Source organism: Mus musculus, chromosome 7, assembly GCF_000001635.26.
Source record: "Mus musculus strain C57BL/6J chromosome 7, GRCm38.p6 C57BL/6J".
NCBI classification, from domain to species: domain Eukaryota; kingdom Metazoa; phylum Chordata; class Mammalia; order Rodentia; family Muridae; genus Mus; species Mus musculus.
In genome coordinates this window covers 42,504,701-42,510,700 of record NC_000073.6, presented here as the reverse complement: position 1 = coordinate 42,510,700, position 6,000 = coordinate 42,504,701, and the positions used below count along the sequence as shown (strand labels likewise).

Sequence of the window (6,000 nt, the reverse complement as noted above, 5' to 3'; positions counted from 1 at the left end):
CCCCCGGGATTTCTCAAACACTGAACCACCAAAACAGACAGCATACACCAGCTGATATGAGGCCCCATACACATATAGTAGAGGACTTCCAGTCCGTGTTCATTCAGAGACGAAGCACCTAACCCTCAAGATACTGGAGGCCCCAGGGAGTTTAGAGGTCAGGTGGGGTGGCTGGTGGGGGCATCCACATGGAGATGGAGTGGGGTGGGGAGGAGGTGTGGGATGTGGAGCAGTGGATGGGGAGGTGTGGGGAACGGAATATGAAGTGTAAAAAATGAATTACAAATAAAATTAAAAAGATGTGTTTATTTTATTTCTATGGGTGCACTGTAGCTGTCTGCAGACACACCAAAAGAGGGCACCAAATCCCACTACAGATGGCTGTGAGACACTATGTGGTTGCTGGGAATTGAACACAGGACCTTTGGAAGAGCAGTTGGTATTCTTTTTGTTTGTTTGTTTGGTTTTGGTTTTTCGAGACAGGGTTTCTCTGTATAGCCCTGGCTGTCCTGGAACTCACTTTGTAGAACAGGCTGGCCTTGAACCCATAAATCTGCCTGCCTCTGCCTCCCAAGTGCTGGGATTAAAGGCGAGTGCCACCACCGCCCGGCTGGTGGTGATTCTTTAGGTAGAAGAGTGCCCCCCACAAGTTACAGGTGTGCTTCCCAAAATGGCACTGGGAACTAACTTTCTGTTCTCTTCTGTTCTGTGAAATTCCACAGGTCATTCTTACCTCTGAAAACATCTTTAGTGGACACATGGGTCTTAGTATAGGTTGTTGCAACTAGCCTTCGCTACCTGAGTTTGCAGATAGCAAATGATGAATGATCTCCTATGAAGAAGGCCATACATACACCCTCTTCCAGCCTAGGTTTTCCAAGCCATTTTCAAAAACACTAACACAAGTTTCACTGGGGATCTTTCGTGTATAAGAATGAAAACCGATCTTTATCTCTCACCCTGCACAAAAATCATTCCTAATCTAGGTATTTCAATCTAAAAGCCTCAATGTAGGAGCTTCCAAGTCGAACCTTTTAGAGGAATACATAGGGGAACATTATTCAGGATACAGACAGAGGTGAGGAACTCCTGAAGGTCTTGTTGTTCCTCAGGAAATAATAGTGACGATAAGCTAATGGATGTCACAAAATTCAAAAGCTCTGTAAAAACAAAGGAAATGGTTACTCAAGTGAAAAGACAACACACAGAATGAGAGAAAACATTGTTAACTACACCTGACTGTGAATCATAGATCCAGAGTACACTCAGAAATAAAAACGGGAACAAACGTTTCCATCATTTGGCAGTAATTCTTTAAAATGACAAACAAGGAAGATGAGCAGTGCCTTCTGTGTTAGGCCCCTAAGAGAACGGGGGTCTTCCCTTTGGTCAGATATAGGAGAATGTATAAGAAAAGTGGTATTTAGATACATGAGGAATGGGTGTTGTTCACAAACTAACGCCCCACAAATGTCACCATGGCAAAAGTATGAGGCTCTACAATGCAACCCGGCATGCTGTTGGCAGTGTAGTAAATGAGCAACTCATTGGCGAGCTTGGTATCTGTTTGTTGTTTTATTTTTTGACAGAGAGTCTCTCTCTATATACCAGGTAAACCTGAAACTCACTATGTAGACCCAAATGGCCACACACTCACAGATATTTGCCTGTTTCTACCAAGTGAGTTTTTGGACTAAAGTCATATGTCACTTCACCTGGCTAAGGACAAGGTGGCTGAAAAAAGAATTAATGTGTATATTGAGCATATAAAGCATTCCCTTTAAAATCAACTTTGTTATAAAGCAATAACAGTCTGCAGCCGGGCATAGTGTGACACATTCCTTTAATCCCAATACTTGAGAGGAGAAGGATCTCTGTGAATTCAAAGTTCGTGTTGTCTACATAGTGAGATTCTGTCAAAAGAAAAAAAAAAAGAAAAAAGAAAAAAAAGCTTGCATCAGCAATAGTGTCAGAGTTTGGTGCCCTCCCATGGGATAAATCCCAAATCGGGTTAGTCACTGAATGGCCTTTCATTAAGTCTCTGCTTCATTTTTTGTCCCACCATTTCTTTTAGACAGGAATAATTCTGGGCCAAAAATTTTGAAAGTGGTTTGGTGACCCCAACCCTCCACTGGGGCCCTGTATATTTACTAGAGATGGTCTCTTCAGGTTCTATCTCCCCAGTGTTGGGCATTTTGGCTAAGGTCACCTACAATGAGTCCTGGGAGCCTCCCACCTCCCAGGTCTCTGGGACTTTCAAGAGGTTTCCCACACCACCCAACCAAGCCACCCACCTCAGGCAGCTGCACATTTCCAACCATTTTCCTGGTCTTCTTTGCTTCTCTCCTGTCTCTCCCCATACCTGATCCTGCCCCCCTTTTTTTCCTCCCCCTCCCTCCTCTCCCATCTACCACTCTTCTTCCCTGTGCCTCCCATGATTAATTTGTTCCCCTTCTAAGTGAGATTGAAGAACTTCTTGTTCAATTTCTTAGGGTCTGTGGGGTGTATCATGGGTACTCTGTACTTTCTGGCCCTGGCATATAATGTAACAAGGACTGCCTTGTCCAGCTTCAGTGGGAGAGGATGTGTCTTATCCTGTAGATAGGGGATGCCCAGGGTAGGGGGTGGGAGACCCTCTCAGAGGTGAAGGAAAGGGGGAAAGAATTCTAGGAGGGGGGACCTGGAGGATGGGTAACATCTGGGATGTAATAAATAAAATAATGAATAAAATAAAAATAAAAACCCAAAAACCCTTGCACACAACAATAACACATCCAAATTTATCAAAATATATATCACTTAATTAACTTATTTACAATTAAATTTTGTACTTGAAATGGTTCTGTAGAGGATCATAATAAATTTTACACTTCCAGTACTGAATATATCTCATACATTTAACTTCCAGCAAAATGAAAATGAGCATTCCTAATAGTCAAGATAGTGTCCTGAAAAGGGTAAAGGGAAATAGTCAGAAAATAGAGAACCACAAGAAGAGGGTACCTGGGTTCAGCTGAAGCTGCAGCCTGTTCCTCCCAGAGAGGAGCACTTTGACAACCCATGGGAAAGATCCTGAGCTGCCTGATTGTAGTCCCGATGAATCAGGGCTTAATGGTCAAAAGAAATAAAAGAGTGTGAAAGAGAAATCACATAAACAACAACAGAAAAACAAAATGAAAAACCCAAAACTGCTGGGCAATGGTGGCGCACGCCTTTAATCCCAGCACTTGGGAGGCAGAGGCAGGCAGATTTCTGAGTTCGAGGCCAGCTTGGTCTATGGTGTGAGTTCCAGGACAGCCAGAGTTATACAGAGAAATTCTGCCTGGAAAAACCAAAAAAAGGAAAAAAAAAAAGAAAAGAAAGAAAAGGACAACAAGTTCTGCTTAAATGTGAATGAGGGAGGCCTTACTCACTGTTGGAGGAGAACTTCGATTGTGGTAATCTTAATAAAATCATTTGGGGTTTTTGTTGTTGTTCTTTGGTTGTTTAGATGTATTTTGGAGAACAGGGATTCAGTATGCACCCTTAGTGTTGGTTTCTAAAATTACTAAAACTAGATCTATCCTGTGGCCTAGCTAATCATATGTATATGTACACACACACACACACACACACACACACACACACACTGGGAATCCATATCATAGCAAAGAGATATTAACATATCCTTGTTTACCACTATTCTTTCTACTATTTTCACAAAAGCAAATAAAAGGTATCAGTCTATATGTTCATCAATACAGACAGATGTATAATTAAACTCTATTATAAATTTAATGGAATTTTATTAGGTAATCAAAAATGAAACCTATAGAAAGATGGAATAAATTGGAAAAGATGAATGAGGCAATTGAGGATTATTAGGAAGACAATCACAACATGTTCTCTCTCATGTATAGACACTAACTTCTGATTTTATGCATGTGCAGCTTCAGCTTCTGCCTCTCGTTAGTAAGTCATCACCATCTATGAGGCAAGTGCTCCATTTTCCTGGTGAATGAGCTGTGGTTCAGTTTACTTCTCAGCAAGAAGAGAGTTCTATTCTCTGGGGATCATGAGATACCTCCAGCCAGAAGCACATGATGGTTCATCTCATATTTTCACTTTTAATCTTCCATATGGCTTCCCTTTCCTGTTTCCTGATAATCCTTCCTAGTTTTCAATCTTTGAAAAATGAGAAAAGGTCAGGTGTGGTGGTAAACAACTTTAATCCTAGGACTCAGAAGAAGACAGAGGCCATGAGATGTCTGAGAGTGCAAAGCCAGAATGATCTCCATGGCCAGTTCCAAGCCTGTCAAGCCAACAAAGTGAGACAATCTCAAAAAAAAATAAATGAGAACCCTTTTAAGGTCGGGTGAAAATAAAGAGAAAAGGCAAAGAAAAGGAGAGACATTGGCCAAGAGCAGTTGTTATTCTTGCAGATGTTCTGGCTTCCATTCACAGCACCCAGATGAGGACTCAAAATCACCTGTAGCTCCAATCCCAGGGGTTCCTATCATTTCTTCTGACCTCCACAGCCAGTAGGTATGCACGGGGGGCATGATTATACATGCAGGCAAAATATATGAAATAAGTCTAATAAAAATTTAAAAATCACTAGAAAAGATACTTTTATGAGGATACAATGTTAGACTCCTAGAAGTAGATACAAATACTGGTAGGCAACAACTCCCGTGGCCACGTGAGACAGCCTTGGGCTTTCAATACATCACCTTCCACCAGTCTTGCCTGGTTATAAGGAACTGAGGCACTTTGATGGTAGCTTCCTTATCACTGGAGCGTGAGTGCAGCCATGGTACTTTCTGAAAGAGCAAGAACCACTAGATGAGCCATAGTAAGTATTGGCAAGATTTATCTCTGCCAGTGGTAGCGCGCATGCGCGCCGTCCCCGAAGTGGGAGGCGTGTAAGCCGTGATAACCATTACAAAACAACCGGAAGTGACCTAGGGGCGCACAACTTCTTGGATCCAGATGTAGTTTCCTGCTCGGACCGCTTGTGCTTGGAGTCTGGACAGTTGGGGTTGTGCATGTCTGCGGGTGGACTTGGTGCCCCACGTGCTTTGTGCCGGGCTCTGTGAGTTGCAGCGTGAGGTGAGTGACCGTCAGGCTGGCAGGACACCGAGCTGTCCCGCCGCGGTTTGTGTTGCCTGATGGCTGCAGGTGGGCATCAGCCCTGTTTTCATTCTTCTCTTGCGGGGTTTTCGCTTTTGTTTTGTCACTTACCGATATGCTCTGCTGTGGGATTTTGCCACATCGTTCGAGAACGTTGTGTGTTCAGGGACACAGTTTGGGCAGGAGTGAGTGCATGGGCGCTGCAGGATCCGAGCCTGCGATCAATGTGCGGTGCTTGTGAGGGCGACCGCGCTGCTTTCTGGTCCCTTTGTGTTTGCGTAGCTGGTAACTGGAGAAAAACTCCAAGGAGTAAGAGAAAAAGGGAAAATGAATTTATGTATGTTTTCGCCCAAACTGGGGACGCAGTATCTATGTCAGTCTAAGCAGTATTAGCAATAGATTGCTTTTATTGAATAGAAGGAACTGTATGAAAACCAGGGAATAGGGGTAAATTGTTTAGTGTGGTCCCAGGCATCCTACCTAGGATTTAAGCCTTAGTTTCACCCCAGACACCAGGTGTTCTGATCATTTCCTCCCGGTGTTAAATTTCCTATATGGAGCTGGAGCTGAAAACAGAAAAGGGATTAAAAAACAAAAACAAAAACCTAAACCGAATTCAATTTTCAATTTCTGTTGTCAGTTTACATAACTATAGGGGTTCATATGTGTGGCTGGGAGCAGAAAGGTGTGCTCTGGGGGCTGGTGAGATGGCTCAGTGGGTAAGAGTACCCGACTGCTCTTCCGAAGGTCCGGAGTTCAAATCCCAGCAACCACATGGTGGCTCACAACCATCTGTAACAAGTGACTCCCTCTTCTGGAGTGTCTGAAGACAGCTACAGTGTACTTACATATAATAAATAAATCTTTAAAAAAAAAAAAAAAAGAAAG

The 6,000-nt window shown here is 43.1% G+C and overlaps 1 protein-coding gene and 1 long non-coding RNA gene across 5 annotated transcripts in view; one reads left to right on the top strand and one right to left on the bottom strand.

Annotated features, from left to right (window-relative positions):
• Positions 1-552: 552 nt before the first annotated feature.
• On the bottom strand, positions 553-4,874 carry Gm35353. 2 transcript variants are annotated; one of them, XR_391403.4, is made up of 3 exons: positions 3,908-4,874; positions 3,004-3,107; positions 553-1,913 (listed from the first exon to the last, which is right to left on the bottom strand). It is a non-coding gene; the product is annotated as a predicted gene, 35353 (long non-coding RNA). The 2 variants fall into 2 exon arrangements; XR_001778104.2 differs by having other exon boundaries at positions 4,713-4,874.
• Positions 4,875-4,922: 48 nt separating this feature from the next.
• Zfp141 (zinc finger protein 141) overlaps positions 4,923-6,000 on the top strand; it is a 32,393-nt gene continuing 31,315 nt past the window's right edge. For 2 of the 3 annotated variants that reach the window (NM_001309389.1, NM_001309388.1), the window contains exon 1: positions 4,948-5,091. The gene's annotated coding sequence lies outside the window, so the exon portion shown is untranslated. Of the gene's footprint in view, positions 5,092-6,000 lie in introns of all 3 variants that reach the window. The other variant, XM_030242737.1, reaches the window with a different exon arrangement.